General features: G+C 40.7%; 1 protein-coding gene across 3 annotated transcripts in view; it reads right to left on the reverse strand.

Moving 5' to 3' along the window:
- The window catches only part of CMKLR1 (chemerin chemokine-like receptor 1), a 356,209-nt gene that overhangs the window by 162,752 nt on the left and 173,635 nt on the right, over positions 1-19,822 (reverse strand). For 2 of the 3 annotated variants that reach the window (XM_044275813.1, XM_044275811.1), the window contains one exon: positions 14,529-14,675. The gene's annotated coding sequence lies outside the window, so the exon portion shown is untranslated. Of the gene's footprint in view, positions 1-14,528; positions 14,676-19,822 lie in introns of those variants that run through there. The other variant, XM_044275812.1, reaches the window with a different exon arrangement.

Below are 19,822 nucleotides of genomic sequence, written 5' to 3' on the forward strand. Positions count from 1 at the left end.
CTGTTGCAGTGGTGGCTGACGTGAAGCCTCATTCTCTGCTATGACATGCAGACTGATTCTCTGCTGACATGAAGCCAGATCCTCTGTTACGGGACCTCTCTCCTCTGCCTGGGTGCTGGGCCTAAATTTATGACAATGGACTGTTGCAGTGGTGGCTGACGTGAAGCCTGATTCTCTGCTATGACATGCAGACTGATTCTCTGCTGTCATGAAGCCAGATTGTCTGTTACGGGACCTCTCTGCTCTGCCTGTGTGCTAGGCCTAAATATATGCCAATGGACTGTTGCAGTGGTGGGTGACGTGAAGCCTGATTCTCTGCTATGATATGAAGACTGATTCTCTGCTGACATGAAGCCAGATTGTCTGTTACGGGACCTTTCTCCTCTGCCTGGGTTCTGGGCCTAAATTTATGAAAATTGACTCTTACAGTGGTGGGTGACGTGAAGCCTGATTCTCTGCTATGATATGAAGACTGATTCTCTGCTGACATGAAGCCAGATTGTCTGTTACGGGACCTTTCTCCTCTGCCTGGGTTCTGGGCCTAAATTTATGAAAATTGACTCTTACAGTGGTGGGTGACGTGAAGCCTGATTCTCTGCTATGATATGAAGACTGATTCTCTGCTGACATGAAGCCAGATTCTCTGTTACGGGACCTCTCTCCTCTGCCTGGGTGCTGGGCCTAAATTTATGACAATGGACTGTTGCAGTGGTGGCTGACGTGAAGCCTGATTCTCTGCTATGACATGCAGACTGATTCTCTGCTGACATGAAGCCAGATCCTCTGTTACGGGACCTCTCTCCTCTGCCTGTGTGTGTGCTGGGCCTAAATATATGCCAATGGACTGTTGCAGTGGTGGCTGACGTGAAGCCTCATTCTCTGCTATGACATGCAGACTAATTCTCTGCTGACATGAAGACAGATTCTCTGTTACGGGACCTCCCTCCTCTGCCTGGGTGCTGGGCCTAAATATATGCCAATGGAGTGTTGCAGTGGTGGCTGACGTGAAGCCTCATTCTCTGCTATGACATGCAGACTAATTCTCTGCTGACATGAAGACAGATTCTCTGTTACGGGACCTCCCTCCTCTGCCTGGGTGCTGGGCCTAAATTTATGCCAATGGACTGTTGCAGTGGTGGCTGACGTGAAGCCTGATTCTCTGCTATGACATGCAGACTGATTCTCTGCTGACATGAAGCCAGATCGTCTGTTACGGGACCTCTCTGCTCTGCCTGTGTGCTAGGCCTAAATATATGCCAATGGACTGTTGCAGTGGTGGGTGACGTGAAGCCTCATTCTCTGCTATGACATGCAGACTGATTCTCTGCTGTCATGAAGCCAGATTGTCTGTTACGGGACCTCTCTGCTCTGCCTGTGTGCTAGGCCTAAATATATGCCAATGGACTGTTGCAGTGGTGGGTGACGTGAAGCCTCCTTCTCTGCTATGACATGCAGACTGATTCTCTGCTGACATGAAGCCAGATTGTCTGTTACGGGACCTCTCTCCTCTGCCTGTGTGCTAGGCCTAAATATATGCCAATGGACTGTTGCAGTGGTGGGTGACGTGAAGCCTCATTCTCTGCTATGACATGCAGACTAATTCTCTGCTGACATGAAGCCAGATTGTCTGTTACGGGACCTCTCTCCTCTGCCTGGGTGCTGGGCCTAAATTTATGACAATGGACTGTTGCAGTGGTGGCTGACGTGAAGCCTGATTCTCTGCTATGACATGCAGACTGATTCTCTGCTGACATGAAGCCAGATCCTCTGTTACGGGACCTCTCTCCTCTGCCTGTGTGTGTGCTGGGCCTAAATATATGCCAATGGACTGTTGCAGTGGTGGCTGACGTGAAGCCTCATTCTCTGCTATGACATGCAGACTGATTCTCTGCTGACATGAAGCCAGATTCTCTGTTACGGGACCTCTCTCCTCTGCCTGTGTGTGTGCTGGGCCTAAATATATGCCAATGGACTGTTGCAGTGGTGGCTGACGTGAAGCCTCATTCTCTGCTATGACATGCAGACTAATTCTCTGCTGACATGAAGACAGATTCTCTGTTACGGGACCTCCCTCCTCTGCCTGGGTGCTGGGCCTAAATATATGCCAATGGACTGTTGCAGTGGTGGCTGACGTGAAGCCTCATTCTCTGCTATGACATGCAGACTAATTCTCTGCTGACATGAAGACAGATTCTCTGTTACGGGACCTCTCTCCTCTGCCTGGGTGCCGGGGCCTAAATATCTGAGAATGGACTGTTCCAGTGGTGGGTGACGGGAAGCCAGATTCTCTGCTATGGAACCTCTCTCCAATTGATTTTGGTTAATTTTTATTTATTTAATTTTTATTTTAATTCATTTCCCTATCCACATTTGTTTGCAGGGGATTTACCTACATGTTGCTGCCTTTTGCAGCCCTCTAGCTCTTTCCTGGGCTGTTTTACAGCCTTTTTAGTGCCGAAAAGTTCGGGTCCCCATTGACTTCAATGGGGTTCGGGTTCGGGACGAAGTTCCGGGATGTTCGGCCGAACTTCTCGAACCCGAACATCCAGGTGTTCGCTCAACTCTAGTTGGAACCAAAGATCTCAAATTTCGATTCATCAGACCAAATCCCAGATTTCCGCTGTTCTAATGTCCATTCCTTGTGTTCTTTAGCCCAAACAAGTCTCTTCTGCGTGTTGCCTGTCCTTAGCAGTGGTTTCCTAGCAGATATTCTACCATGAAGGCCTGATTCACACAGTCTCCTCTTAACAGTTGTTCTAGAGATGTGTCTGCTGCTAGAACTCTGTGTAGCATTGACCTGGTCTCTAATCTGAGCTGCTGTTAACCTGCGATTTCTGAGGCTGGTGACTTGGATGAACTTCTCCGCAGCAGCAGAGGTGACTCTTGGTCTTCCTTTCCTGGGGAGGTCTGCATGTGAGCCAGTTTCTTTGTAGCTCTTGATGGTTTTTGTGACTGCACTTGGGGACACTTTCAAAGTTTTCCCAATTTTTCAGACTCTTTCTTAAAGTAATGATGGCCACTCGTTTTTCTTTGCATAGCTGCTTTTTTCTTGCCATAATACAAATTCTAACAGTCTATTCGGTAGGACTATCAGCTGTGTATCCACCTGACTTCTCCACAATGCAACTGATGGTCCCAACCCCATTTATAAGGCAAGAAATACCACTTATTAAACCTGACAGGGCACACCTGTGAAGTGAAAACCATTTCAGGTCACTACCTCTTGAAGCTCATCAAGAGAATGCCAAGAGTGTGCAAAGCAGTAATCAAAGCAAAAGGTGGCTACTTTGAAGAACCTAGAATATGACATATTTTCAGTTGTTTCGCACTTTTTTGTTATGTATATAATTCCACATGTGTTAATTTATAGTTTTGATGCCTTCAGTGTGAATCTACAATTTTCAGAAAACTCTTTGAATGACAAGGTGTGTCCAAACTTTTGGTCTGTACTGTATTTACAGATCCTAATTTTGCAGATCTGCAATTTACGGATACGCAAAACACTGATCTGCCAGAAGTACAGAAATAGAGAAAAGGGCCGAATCCTTTATTTTGTGCATCAGTTAGGCCTCTTTCACACTGTCAGTATTTGGTCAGTATTTTGAATCAGTTTTGCTCAGTAATTGTAAGACAAAGATACAATGTAATAATACAATGTAATTTAATGTTTTGGACCAACTGCTGCTTTTGGCTTACAAATACTGATCAAATACTGATGCACAATAATGATCGCGTGAAAGAGGCCTAAGAAATCGCTGTCCGCCTTCCTCTGCTTGTACAGGTGGTCTAACATATGGAGCATGAAGTTCCAACGGGTGGAAATGTCGCATATCAGGGGATGTTAGGGAAGAGCATGAGGGTGAAGACAAGGTGGAGGATGAAGAGCTAAAGGAGGACATTTGCGCAACAATCCCAGCATTACAACGGAAGGAGGCATTACTATCACCTGGCCAAGTTGCTGGTGTGCCTAGGAGTGAATCAAATTTACCCAGTGGGCTGTGAACTATTGTCCTTGACTATAGGTAAAACTACATATGTCAGCACTGGCGTGAACTCTACCAGACACAGAGAGGCCCAAGGACTGGCCCTACTTCTGCTCAACGTACGTGTGCACGGCTGGTACAGTTTTTTTGGAAAAGTTATGTTGGCTTAGGACTCTCCATCTTAGCTCTGAAGTGTACAGAGTCAACTACATGGAAAGGGAATGACATTACTACCAGCAACTTGGCCAGGAGCACATTCAGCTTCTGCACCGTTGGATGAGTGCACACATGCTTCTGTCTCTTTGCAAAGGCCTCGGTGAGTGATTGCTGTTGGTACAAGTGACGATAAGGAGGAGCATCGGGGAACTAGATGACATTGAATTTGATGGGAAGGAACAACAGCTTCCTTCTGTTGACATATGACTGCTTGAGAGGGGCTGCAGACCAGTGGGAGATGCAGCGGTTGCTGCATCAGGCTGTAACACTAAGTGAGTTGCACAGTTTTCCCACGCAACTTTATGGTGATGCTCCATGCAAGGCCATTAGCACCCTGCATACCACCACCCTAATGTTCCCCAGTGACTTAATGAAAAAATCCCACACTGCCGAGTATAGCATTTTCACTCCACCACTGCATGATGCCTGCTTTCTGCTGCTTTTTTGAACCTGTGCACTGCTAGTGTGTTCCTCACAAGTAGTCTCCTAAGTAGCGAACAGTGTACCCGTTCTGTGTTTAGCTCCAGGTCTCCCACTGCTTCCACCCTGCTGCCTCATGGGCACGCTACTATCCACCTGTCTCACATGCATGCTGCCACCCTCGTCCCCTGATGATGATGATGTCCCCTCTTCACCCAGCTCCCACGTGCAATTGTCTACATCATGTATAAATGTTTGGTTGTCATTTGTCACCCTTGCCTGTGCAAACCTCTCCTGTAAGTCTGGGCTGGTCTGTAACTGCTGATAGTCCTTACAAAGCTCATCCTTGCTGAGAAGCAGAGTAGGTGGCATACAATACTTAGTAGAAGGAGCAGCAAAAGGCAGGTTCAGAACAGGTGAGGGCACAAAGTCTAGTTTCTCGGCCATGTCAACTATGCGTGGTGTCAGAGGAACCCCCCGATTCCTGGCTGTGTGTATCTGTTCTCACTTGAGATGGTGTTGAGTACAGCTGGATTGATGGTCAAAACACGATCGCTGGATGACAGTGGTAGCTCTGGTCTGTTGATGCGGCTGCTGCCACGCCCCTTCTTCTGCTGCTACTTGTGCTGGCTACAGCAACAGTTTTGCCACTGCTTGTTCTTTTGGAGGGCCCAGGCAACTGTCTGTTAGCCATAGTGTACAGTCACGGTAAAGTGTAGAGAGTATGGTCAGAACTGCTGTAGGTGTGGAATTTAATTTGGTGCTGCACTGGTTAAATGTGAGTAACGGTGGTGCTCAGCATGAAGACATGTGGTATTTGCAAAAAGAAAGAAAAAAAGAAAGCAGCACCAAATTAAATTCCACACCTACAGCAGTACCAACCATACTCTCTACTCCATTTTTGGACTTTTGTTCAGAGTCAGAGCACGCTGGAATATGAGAATGGATATTGCAATGGACACAGAAACTGAATCTGCACTATTCTCTTGTGAAACAGCGATCAATTTTTGTGCAGATGTGGGCATGTTTTTTGCACAGTGTAATGAAACTAACAGCTGGCAAGCAATGAGCACTCACACTTTAGAGATGAAAATCACACAACTATCTGAAAAAGAAGTGCATTTATTTTGGACTATCAATTCCGTGCAATCGTATGTTACACACGGGGGCTAAGAGTGTGGGAAGATATCTCACAATACCAGGACAATGTTGATTTTGTAGCACAATGGAAAACTTTACACCTGGAACATTCCTTTAAATTATTGCAACTGGTCTTGTCCAGAAACATCAAAGAATATGAAAGAGCGATTGCTGAATTAAATATAGCCAAATGTGAATACAAAATTAGGCTTATTGACACACAGTTGCAAGCTTATCTAAAGAAATTGGAGAAACGTCTGGTTCCAGTCCAATCTGAGATAAAGTAAAGAAATAAATACACATATATCCATGATAAACAAGACTACGATAACGAGAAAGTGTTCGATTGGATGATGAAAAGACGACCCTTGAGAAGAAATCGCCAAGGGAGAAAAAGATACAATGATGGCTGGACAATAGACTCTGATTCTAGCGTGTCTAAGGACCTAAAAGATAATGTGATGTCCCCTAAAAGTGATCAAATCTGCTGAATCTTCTTCCTGTTTTGAGCCCCTTTAGGAGAAGATGCCCATTCATTAGGAGGGGAGGCCCATTCATGAATAAAACCAAAGGGCGGATACAAGCGGAAACAAGTCATGTGGAGACTGTGATTCCAGATCCAACCCTGAATCTGGAAGCTAGCTGCAATGTGATCAATCTGACACAAGTAAAATTGGACAGTGACTGCTTTTCTGTCTTATCAAAGGGGTTAAACTATGGTCTGGTAAATGGTTTTGATGAAATATCATTTGAGGTGGATTTATTTAAATCTGTTACAAAACTTAATTTGTTCATGCACTTTCAGGGTTTCAAAAATAGTAATAAATCTGAATTAGATGGTGAGGCACCATGCACATTGGGACCTATAGGTTTTAGATTGAATAAAGAGAGTGACCCTATGGAAAAACTGTGTCACAGGTTAAGGGGAAGGGAAAACGCCCCACGGATACCTAAATCCCTGCTAAAACTGACGAGTCCTAGAATAGGTAGCAGGGGATGAGACAGCAGGTTCCTTCCAGAATGAAGGAACCTGTGTCTCGCCTAGAAACAACACGCACCTTCGTTGCCTTCGCTGATAATAAGAAACAGCGAAGGCAACAAGTACTTAGCTTAGAGATGTATGGAGAAGCAGGATATCCAAGACAAACCAGCACTAGCAACTCCAAGCAAAAACTATCAACCGCATAGTCAGCAGTGTGAGGCGGATCTAAATAGAGCCTCATCACTGATAATCAGCGGCATCTGAGAAGAGATGAGATCCTGCCAAACAACAACATAAATAGAGGAAAACAGAGAGACCTGTCAGATAGCCTCACGTGCAGCAAGTCTATTCGATCTTCTCCCCTCTCTCACAGGATGGACCGTGACAAACAGATTGTTGATACTTTACTGGAGATACAGTGGTGTTAATTGCAACAACAAGAAGGAGATAATAATGATACATTTTTCTCTAAAGGTGTCCGTTCCACTTTCTCCCCACCCTTGCCGGCCGGCGGTAATCTGGATTTATTTTAAAAAACAAGTATTAAAAGGTTAAGGCTTTGGTATATCCCTCCCCAAAAAGTTATTTAAATGCCAAAGAAAAAAGAGCCCTACAGTGGCTGAGTAAGCGGAGTGACCTGAAAAATGTAGATGTACAGACGTGGACAAAATTGTTGGTACCCTTTGGTCAATGAAAGAAAAAGTCACAATGGTCACAGAAATAACTTTAATCTGACAAAAGTAATAATAAATTAAAATTCTATAAATGTTAACCAATGAAAGTCAGACATTGTTTTTCAACCATGCTTCAACAGAATTATGTAAAAAAATAAACTCATGAAACAGGCATGGACAAAAATGATGGTACCCCTAACTTAATATTTTGTTGCGCAACCTTTTGAGGCAATCACTGCAATCAAACGCTTCCTGTAACTGTCAATGAGACATCTGCACCTCTCAGCAGGTATTTTGGCCCACTCCTCATGAGCAAACTGCTCCAGTTGTGTCCGGTTTGAAGGGTGCCTTTTCCAGACTGCATGTTTCAGCTCCTTCCAAAGATGCTCAATAGGATTGAGGTCAGGGCTCATAGAAGGCCACTTTAGAATAGTCCAATTTTTTCCTCTTAGCCATTCTTGGGTGTTTTTAGCGGTGTGTTTTGGGTCATTGTCCTGTTGCAAGACCCATGACCTGCGACTGAGACCAAGCTTTCTGACACTGGCTAGTACATTTCTCTCTAGAATTCCTTGATAGTCTTGAGATTTCATTGTACCCTGCACAGATTCAAGACACCCTGTGCCAGACGCAGCAAAGCAGCCCCAGAACATAACAGAGCCTCCTCCATGTTTCACAGTAGGGACAGTGTTCTTTTCTTGATATGCTTCATTTTTTCGTCTGTGAACATACAGCTGATGTGCCTTGGCAAAAACTTCGATTTTTGTCTCATCTGTCCACAGGACATTCTCCCAGAAGCTTTGTGGCTTGTCAACATGTAGTTTGGCATATTCCAGTCTTGCTTTTTTATGATTCGTTTTCAACAATGGTGTCCTCCTTGGTCGTCTCCCATGTAGTCCACTTTGGCTCAAACAACGACGGATGGTGCGATCTGACACTGATGTTCCTTGAGCATGAAGTTCACCTTGAATCTCTTTAGAAGTCTTTCTAGGCTCTTTTGTTACCATTCGGATTATCCGTCTCTTAGATTTGTCATCAATTTTCCTCCTGCGGCCACGTCCAGGGAGGTTGGCTACAGTCCCATGGATCTTAAACTTATGAATAATATGTGCAACTGTACTCACAGGAACATCTAGTTGCTTGGAGATGGTCTTATAGCCTTTACCTTTAACATGCTTGTCTATAATTTTCTTTCTGATCTCTTGAGACAGCTCTTTCCTTTGCTTCCTCTGGTCCATGTCGAGTGTGGTACACACCATATCACCAAACAACACAGTGATTACCTGGAGCCATATATATAGGCCCAATGGCTGATTACAAGGTTGTAGACACCTGTGATGCTAATTAGTGGACACACCTTGAATTAACATGTCCCTTTGGTCACATTATGTTCTGTGTTTTCTAGGGGTACCATCATTTTTGTCCATGCCTGTTTCATGAGTTTATTTTTTTACATAATTCTGTTGAAGCATGGTTGAAAAACAATGTCTGACTTTCATTGGTTAACATTTATAGAATTTTAATTTATTATTACTTTTGTCAGATTAAAGTTATTTCTGTGACCATTGTGACTTTTTCTTTCATTGACCAAAGGGTACCAACAATTTTGTCCACGTCTGTATATGCTCCCCTGAAAATTGAATCTACACGTGCATTTGACACTGTACCACATAAAAGGTTAGTATATAAAATGAGAATGCTCGGACTGGGAGAAAATGTCTGTATGTGGGTAAGTACCGTAACTTACTGAGGGATAGAAAACAGAGGGTGGTTATTAATGGTACACACTCAGATTGGGTCACTGTCACTAGTGGAGTACCTCAGGGGTCAGTATTGGGCCCAATTCTCTTCAATACATTTATTAATGATCTTGTAGAAGGCTTGCATAGTAAAATATCAATTTTCGAAGATGACACTGAACTGTGTAAAGTAATTAACACTGAAGAGGACAGTATACTACTACAGAGCGATCTGGATAGATTGCAGGCTTGGGCAGATAAGTGGCAGATGAGGTTTAACACTGAAAAATGTAAAGTTATGCACATGGAAAGGAATAATGCAAGTCACTCGTACATACTAAATGATAAAACACTCGGTAACACTGACATGGAAAAGGATCTAGGAATTTTAATAAACAGCAAACTAAGCTGCAAAAACCAGTGTCAGTCAGCTGCTGTCAAGGCCAATAAGATAATGGGTTGCATCAAAAGGGGCCTAGATGCCTGTGATGAGAACATAGTCCTACCACTTTACAAATCATTAGTCAAACTACACATGGAGTACTGTGTACAGTTCTGGGCTCCTGTGAACAAGGCAGACATAGCAGAGCTGGAGAGCGTCCAGAGGAGGGCAACTAAAGTAATAGCTGGAATGGGGAAACTACAGTACCCTGAAAGATTATCAAAATTAGGGTTATTCACTTTAGAAAAAAGATGACTGAGGGGAGATCTAATTACTATGTATAAATATATCAGGGGACAGTACAGAGATCTATCCCATCATCTATTTATCCCCAGGACTGTAACTGTGACGAGGGGACATCCTCTGCGTCTGGAGGAAAGAAGGTTTGTACACAAACATAGAAGAGGATTCTTTACGGTAAGAGCAGTGAGACTATGGAACTCTCTGCCTGAGGAGGTGGTGATGGGGAGTACAATAAAGGAATTCAAGAGGGGCCTGGATGTATTTCTGGAGTGTAATAATATTACAGGCTCTAGCTACTAGAGAGAGATTGTTGATCCAGGGAGTTATTCTGATTGCCTGATTGGAGTCGGGAAGGAATTTTGTATTCCTCTAAAGTGGGGGAAATTGGCTTTTACCTCACAGGTTTTGTTTTGCCTTCCTCTGGATCAACTTGCAGGATGACAGGACGAACTAGATGGACAAATGTCTTTTTTTGGCCTTACGTATTATGTTACTATATCAGAAACAATTAAGGTCCCTGTTGTGGACATATGTTGATATGGGAGTTTTCTCCACAGCTACCGCAGAGAGGCTGTTCCCGAAATTTCCTGTTAGACCTGTGTGGTACTGCATACCAAAAGTGCAAAAGTCACTGGTGGACCCACCTGGGCGCCCTATTATAATGGGAATTTGCTCAGTCACTGAGCCTCTTTCCCAGTATACTGACTGGCTTTTACAACCATTATTGAAGGGAATTCCCAAATTTTTTAGGGATACCGGTGACTTTTAGGATACAATTAAAGAACTGGAATGGCAAGATGGTTGGGCATTAATAAACTAGAATACTACAGGAGTTGGGGGTGCAATATGTCCATGATATTTTGGAAAGTCATAATAATTCAGGGATTTTTGTGGATTTTGTTACTGACGCATTGCATTTTATTTTAATGCATAACGCATTTATGTTTAACAAGAATTGGTTTATACAGACCCCAGTGGCATGCACTGTCGCTAACCTCTTCCTTTCAGTTTTTTAAGAGAAATATGTATTCACAGTTGATAACCTGTTTGTATGTTACATCAAGACATTTTATAGATTTATTGACAATGTGTTCATCATATGGACGGGGACCGTTGTGCAGTTTGATGAATTCTTGGAGTATCTTAATACTAAAAACCAGATGAATATGCGATTCACAAGCAAAATAAATTTTGAGGAGTTGGAGTTTCTGGATGTTAAAGTGGAAATCAGAAAACCGACCTCCACAAATTCACTACTACACTACGACTCCTTCCATCCACCTCATGTAAACTCGGCCGTACCATATGGACAATTTATGCGTCTCAAAAGAATTGTGTCAGATCAGGATGAGTATTTTGAGCAATCAAAAATGAATAAAAAACACTTCCTGCAACATGGCTATCCAGACAAGGTAATTGATATGGCATATAGAAATGCATCCACCCCTGAAGAGGTTAATCCTAGATCTGAAGCGAACAAAGATAGGGCAGTGTTCACATGTGATTACTCCCCTATGGCTGCAGCCATCAAGCGTGCTATCCTTAACAATTGGCATATTTTAGCACAGGATAATGTTTTCGAAGAAAAAACACAATTTAACCCCATTGCCAGCTTTAGGAGACGTAAAACAATTTTGTTATTGTGAGGAGTAATTTTCAAGCACCTGAACGAAATTGGTTGGAGAAGTTCCCCTTGAAAGGTTATTTTGCATGTGGTCATTGCTCCATGTGTAAACATATGCATAGAAAGAGATTTTTTAAGCTAGGAGGCGCTGACTGCGCGGTCAACCAATTTATTTCTTGCAAAACGCAATTTGTAGTCTATGCTATTTTTTGCCCCTGTGGGAGGTTTTACATTGGTAAAAACATCAGATGTTTGTACATCAGATTCAAAGAATGTGCAGGGATTGAAGTTGTCCAGCTTCCAGTATGGGGTGGTGACAGAGGTCGTATTTTACTGCAGAAAAAAGCAGCCTGGATTATAAAAAGTGGAGCCTTGGGCCCTCTGGGGTTAAATGACAAAAATGACCTAGCAGTGTTTTTATAATATTAGTAGTTTAATTTTGTGTTTTTTGCTTGTCTATGTTCTTTGATTGGTTCATGCATGTGTCATTCATTTTTATCAGTGACCAAGGTGTGGGAGTATTTATGAGCCACACCGATTCAGTCACTGATGGCTTGAAAAAGCACAACAAGCGCGGAACGGTTGTTGCCCTCTTGCTGTGCTTTACCCGCATGACGCTGATCTTTTTATGTAAATAAAGCTGCAAAGAGTATTCCCGGTGAGTGCTGCATTATTTTTGTCTTTCTTTTTGCAGTGTACATAAAAGGGGGAAAAAAGAAGAGAGGAGGCAGCGCCTCGTGTGTAGAACCTTACTGTACTAGGTATAAGAGAAAGCACTAATTATACTTACCAAATGGGGTTGTGATAGGTCACAATGCCCCCGAATCGTTTTTCTGGATGATTACCCGTCCAGTTCACGGGAGAAGAAAAGACTGTGTCTGCTGCCCCTGGTCTGTATCCCTTGCCGTAATAACGGTTATCAGGATAAAATACGTGCAGAAAAATTAAAAAAGGTACAAACCATTCTGGGTGGCGCTAATGCAGAAAGAAATCGTTACTCTGAAGGTACCAATTAAGGTAATCTTTTATTAAAGAAGGTCTACGCGTTTCGGGGGCAGAACATCCCCCTTCATCAGGACAATAAAAATTATTACATTTAAAACAAGATGCTTCCAGTTGTTTTATGCACTCAGTTTGAGCACAATGTGTGCAAGTCACAAGCAGTGTACAGTCACTGTAACACTAAAATAATTGATGAACTCGAATGTTGGTGCACTAGAATGTGATGCACACAGCGATATATTACACCTGCCTTTAATACTGAGGCACACTTACTGTATCACTAAAAAAACGGATTAACTCTGAATGTCGGTGCGGTAGAACATGATGCACATGGCGATTTATCAAACGTGTCTTTAATACTGAATCACACTAACTGTATCACTAAAATATCTGATTAACTCTGAATGTTGATGCACTAGAACGTGATGCACATGGCGATACACTCTCCTTACACTCTCCTTCTCCAATATTCTCTCTTAATACACTTTTCAACAACACTGTCTCTAGGGCATGAGCGCTTGCTACATCTCTCCCTATGCTCAGCACACAGGGAAATGGCGGAGACCACGTAAGATGAGGGTTTTATAGGGCTGCGACACCAAAGGGGATGGCCACCTGGGCATTGGATGGCTGCATGGCATTATGGGTGATCTCACATTCAGGGGCCTCTTACTTTCACTTTGTAACATGTGCAGCCATCATTTTAGGAAAAACCAATTCATTACCATGAAATGCGAGAATTCACAAGATTTGTTGCAAATCGAAGTTTTCCTAAGCTTCGCTCATCGTTAATAATGGTAGTCATTGGGGGAGATTTATCAAAACTGGTGTAAAACTAGCTTGTTTTCCCATAGCAACCATCAGAATAATTTTCCAAACGAGCTCTGAAAAAGGAATTGTTTTTTATGTGCTCCTTAGACAGTTTTCCTTAGCACCAGTTTTAATAATCCTCCCTAACTAGTCCTGTAAAAAATGTATACTGCCTTTGATGCATTTGTTTGACAGCTGGCATACAGCTTAATTCATTTTTTATCTAGTTATTTTTTTTTTGCTAGTTAGAATTGTTTGATATAGGACACAAACATGGTACAATCCTAGGCATACTGATACATCTATGTATGGTCAAACTGGAAAGCTTGATCACCCATGTATCGATAGAATGTGGGATTTAACTTTGTAGAACAGGGTAATGCATTGTTCTCGCAATAAGCTGATGCATAACTCTCATCTTACAGTACTAAACACGTGGCAGTTTTTTATTTTTTCTACAAAACAGATTGATTTGTAGATTATTCTTTTGTAAAGAGATTATGAGAAAATGACACCTTATCGTGCTTTGAATTCAAGATAAAAATGCACACTTGTATTATTAATATGATCAATATCCATAAAATATAGAGGAGACATTATACAAATTGCAAGGCAATTCATAAAACAATTAAAATTAATGTGAAAGCAAAGTTTAGGTCTTTTGCACATGACCAAACTTCCCATCCATGTGATATCCATATTTTTTGAGGATATCTCACTAGCCCATTAATTTCCATGAGGCCATAACACACATATTTATTTTTGCTGATCCATGTGGCCATTCAGCAAATTATAGCACATGTCCTATTCTTGTCCGTATCGTGGACATGAATAATTGTCACTACTGATAAAAGTGATAAAAATTCTGAATACAGACAGAAGGTATCCATATTTTGCAGATCCATTGTTTGCAGACCGAATACGGACTCGACCTTGTGCATGAAGCCTTACTTGGATAAAACATAGGAATGAGACTATTGCCAAATTTCTACTAATTTAGAGTGTGTACAACTAGTACCATTGACCTATCCTCGCATGGGACATTACAGAATAAAGGCTCGTCAGCCATCCAATATATGAAATCAATATCCTAAAAACTGAGAGTAGATGCTGCGGTAACATAGCAGTACTGATTGATCTTTTAGACAACTATTCACCACAAATTAGGAAGACTCAATAGTTTACAATCTGTTCAAACTGCATCAAATACAATATCACCATATAATTGTTTCTTAAAAGATATTGCAATGTTTTACCTTTCTTATTGTGAGATTTCTTGAGGTGTCTTGAAATTCTGTCTTTCAATTATATGTTAAAGCAGACCTCCATTGCACAGAGCCATGTTCTCTTCTGATCAGTCGTTTTTAAGTAATACTGTAAGTTTTATTAATGACAATAGTTTCCTGAGGAAAAAAAAGTTAGTCAGAATTATAAGGTTAGTCAGTAACTTTCATTTCTCTTTTTCTAGTCAGTGAATTCAGTTGGTTAAAAGTGGGAAATGTCACTGAAGGATTTCTGGAGCCTGAACTACTGTAAATAAGTAAGGTTTTCAAAAGTAACTGTATTTTTCTTTTTCCCATAAATGAATAGTACATGTGAATACAAGAAACTTTATAATACATCTTATGAGAGAAAGGTGCTTCCTTCTCTTATCAGGCTCCTTTCCTGCCTCCCTACTCTCTTTTCTAAATCTCAATTCACTGCATAGACACCTCTTCATTAAAGACCAGTGAAGATGGTCTGCCTGCTCACTGAAAGGTCAGATTACGGTGAAGTCTTTGTATCTGTACCTCAAGATCATGTCCATCTTCACAAAATAAGACTCTGTTTAGACTGATATTCAATAGATATACAGATAAATGCCTGCAGTGCATATGTTTAACATATTCAGAGACTTTTATAGACTAGGTGGATGCTATACGAGTATGCCTGACACCTTTGAGGGTCGAAACATTGTATCATTTTTATGCTGGATTAATAAAGCTCAATGGAAATTTTACCACCTGGATGGATTTTATTACCTTCTACTATGGCTATTTCTACTATGCTTTTTCTAAAATGCATTCAGTACATTGGTTTATGTTAGGTTTTTGGGATATTTTCCCGCAGTGTATGCAAAACAGCTTGATTCACCTGTAATGTAAGGATGTGTGATCTTTAATTAAGCTGTCACATCAAATGTCTATCTTAAATGCATTAAAAAACGAATTCAACCATGGGTGTTCCTGCCAGAAAAAGTAACCACTGCAATATTGCGGCTATATATAGGGACTCCCAAATATACGTTGTAACTAGGAAAAACTCTCTAAATGAGGCAAAAAACTAGAAAAACTAAAGCTCATAAACATCCACTTATAAAAAAAAGTACTTTATTGTTACATAATAAATAGTGTATACAATACCATTGAAAAATAGGGTAGGGAACAGAAGAAAACACCAACCCAGCAACCTACAGATCACTAAATCCAAGTAGATATGTGTACAATCAAAAATTCATCAATTACATGATATCATGTGCTTTACACACATTATAGTGTAAAGCACCTATGGCTAAAATGTACACCATCTAATTCCCAGAAGGGATATGGCATGACCTGATGTCCTAAATATAATCTGAAAGTCTGCACAGTGTGTAGAAACGAGAGACTCACCCACTGATAATATGACCTGACTTCCTGGGATGGCGTTACCCCGACAAGCGTTTTTACATGCCTTCGTCTGGACGAAGGCATGCCGAAACGCACGTCGGGGTAACGCCATCCCAGGAACTTAGGTCCGATCATCAGTGGGTGAGTCTCTCGTTTCTAAACACTGTGCAGACTTTCAGATTATATTTAGGACATTTAGATGGTGTACATTTTAGCCATAGGTGCTTTACACTATAATGTGTCTTATATGAGGACCCTTGCATCCTGGGTAGTATTGCAATCTGTTGTCCTTTTTATGTTATTTACTACTGAGATCTCACCTTTACAATTTATCATGATATCATGTAAATGATGAATTTTTGATTGTACACATATCTACTTGGATTTAGTGATCTGTAGGTTGCTGGGTTGGTGTTTTTCTCTGTTCCCTATCCTGATTTTTAATGGTATTGTATACACTATTTATTATGTAACAATAAATAACTTTTTCATAATTGGATGTTTATGAGCTTTAGTTTTTCTAGTTTTTTATCTTAAATGCATGCAAATTTATCCAAAAACATCATACAGATAGGATAGAGTTTTATTCAGGTGACATCCATTTGAGGGATCCATTAGTGTTGAGCGAATCGAAGTTAACAAAGTGGAAGTCGACCCGAACTTCAGGAACATTTCGATTTGCCACAAATTCATATTTCCTGGCGATTTGTGGTATCTAATTGAACTTTTTCAAAAATGGCTGTTGCACATGCTACAAAGTGAAAGTAAGAAGCCTGAGAAGGAGGGATCACCCATAATGCCATGCATCTAGCCAATCAGCAGATAGCCAGCCCCTGTGATGTTACAGCCCTATAAAAAGTCTCTTCCTGCCCTGTGTCCTCCATTTTACTGTCAACTTAGTGCAGGGAGAAACATGACAGGAGCTAGGGACAGTGATTATGTTATTTACAAAATATTACATTTGAACAGTCCAGGGACAGTACAGAGATAGTGTAGGGATATAATAGGGAGACTTTATGCACACTATTGGGAGAGTGCAGGGGTCCGATTGAACAGTGTAATGCTTGGCTAATAGAGAAGCCATTCTAATACAACTTGCTACACTAATTGGGGTTAAAAATTGTTCTAATACTGCTGATTTTGGGGGCTTCATGTTCTTTTATACATAAGTAATTTCATTAATCCTTGATTCTGTAATTGGGGTGAAATTGCTGCCTGATACTACTGATTTTGGGGGGGTTCAGGTTCTTTTATACATAAGTAAATCCGTTAATCCTCGATTCTGTAATTGGGGTGAAATAGAAGTCTGATAGTATGGATTTTTGGGGGGTTCACATTCTTTCATACATAAATAAATCCGTTATTCCTAGATTCTGTAATTAGGGTGAAATAGCAGTCTAATACAAATTTTGGGGGCTTCGCGTTCTTTTATACAAAAGTAAATCCGTTAATCTTTGATTCTGTAATTGGGGTGAAATTGTGGCCTGATCCTACTAATTTTGGGGTGTTAACTTTATTTTATACATAAGAAAATCCATAATCCTGTAATAATAATTGGGGTGAAATAGTGGTCTGATATTGATTTTGGGGGTTCACGTTCTTTTATCCATAAGTAAATCCGTTAATCCTCGATTCTGTAATTGGGGTGAAATAGCAGTCTGATAGTATGGATTTTGGGGGGGTTGACGTTCTTTTATACATAAATAAATCTGTTATTCCTATATTCTGTAATTGGGGTGAAATAGCAGTCTAATACTAATTTTGGGGGCTTTGCGCTCTTTTATACAAAAGCAAATTTGTTAATGTTTCAATCTGTAATTGGGGTGAAATTGCGGCCTGATCCTACTTATTTTGGGGTATTCCCTTTTTTTTATACATAAGAAAATCCATAATCCTGTAATTTGGGTGAAATAGTGGTCTGATATTGATTTTGGGGGTTCACGTTCTTTTATCCATAAGTAAATCCGTTAATCTTTGATTCTGTAATTGGGGTGAAATTGTGGCCTGATCCTACTAATTTTGGGGTGTTAACTTTATTTTATACATAAGAAAATCCATAATCCTGAATAATTGGGGTGAAATAGTGGTCTGATATTGATTCTGGGGGTTCACGTTCTTTTATCCATAAGTAAATCCGCTAATCCTCGATTCTGTAATTGGGGTGAAATAGCAGTCTGATAGTATGGATTTTGGGGGGGTTGACGTTCTTTTATACATAAATAAATCCGTTATTCCTATATTCTGTAATTGGGGTGAAATAGCAGTCTAATACTCATTTTGGGGGCTTCGTACTCTTTTATACAAAAGAAAATTTGTTAATGTTTAATTCTGTAATTGGGGTGAAATTGCGGCCTGATCCTACTTATTTTGGGGTGCTCCCTTTTTTTATACAAAAGAAAATCCATAATCCTGTAATTTGGGTGAAATAGTGGTCTGATATTGATTTTGGGGGGTTCACGTTCTTTTATCCATAAGTAAATCCGTTAATCCTAGATTCTGTAATTGGGGTGAAATAGTGGTCTGATACTACTGATTCTGGAGGGTTCACATTCTTTTATACATAAGTAAATGTGTTAATCCTAGATTATGCAATTGGGGGGGGGGGATAGCGGTCTGATACTACTCATTTTGGGGGCTTCACGTTCTTCTAAACATAAGTAAATCAGTTAATCCTTCATTCTGTAATTGGGGTGAAATTATGGCCTGATGCTACTGATTTTAGAATATTTATGTTTTTTATACATAAGAAAATGTGTTAATCCTTCATCCTGCAATTGGTGTAAAAATAGTGGTATAATACTACTGATTTTGGGGTGTTCACGTTCTTTTATGCATAAGTAAATCCCTTAATCCCTTAAGAAGAGCAGATTGACTGCTATGGGCAAACTCTCCACTTTTCCTTCCTATCAGGTTTAAAAGATCTCCCTCAAATTGTATCAGAGTTTGCAAACAAATTACAAGATTTCTTTATGACTGGAGTTAATAGCTTCTGCACTAGTTAATAAAACCTTCGATAACATGATGGGAAATCCATGATTAGATGATATTATTCTTTGTGAGTATTTTATTGTATAGACAACCACATCTCTAAGTCTTGATAAGAATCCCATCAGTTCCACGTCCTGCATAGTGACTGAGTATTGTGTCCCCATGCAGAATGATAATTACTTCTTTAAAAGCGTTGAGCATAAATCTTCCTATCGTCTGATTACTTCCACTGATTTAGACGTTTCACGGCAGATCATCCTTGGCACTGTTTCTGCAGAATTGAAGATAAATTATGCATTGGAACTTTATCTTCCAATTACATTCCAGTTATTAAGAATTGCAATGAGGTGCCCTCAATCAACATGTGTCATTGGCCTGGTGTAAAACATATTATAGAGGCAGTGTGGTTCATGTAAGATAAGCAAACCAATCACACAATTAACATGGAGATTATGGAACAAAGGTATCTGGAACTGAAGACTAACCAAAGTTCAAGGTAAGTGAGCAAAAGTGTTTTCCAGTATTGATGTAAAAGGAAAATATGTTTTAAAAATAACTAAAATTACTATTTGATATAGCTAACATAAAATGAATATAGCTGAGTAAGAAAATATCTATAGTAATACAATTTAATATATATTAGTTTTATTTTTATAGAAAAGACTGTATCACTGTCCCAAATATATAATTACACTTTCCTAGGGTACTGTCTTGCCACTGGCAAGAATGGCAAGCTTGCGAGTACACAAGTACAATACTCTGCCTTCCTAAACACTTCGGCATCCACATAGTAAATTGGGTAGTCTAACTGGCTGCATACCATAGCTGGTACATTATCAGGAGGCCCCTGTGCTGTTCCCCCATCCCCTTCATGGCACACTTCCTGACCTTCTGCTTGTGGAGACCACACTGCT

Source organism: Bufo gargarizans, chromosome 1 (assembly GCF_014858855.1).
Source record: "Bufo gargarizans isolate SCDJY-AF-19 chromosome 1, ASM1485885v1, whole genome shotgun sequence".
Classification (NCBI taxonomy): Eukaryota; Metazoa; Chordata; class Amphibia; order Anura; family Bufonidae; genus Bufo; species Bufo gargarizans.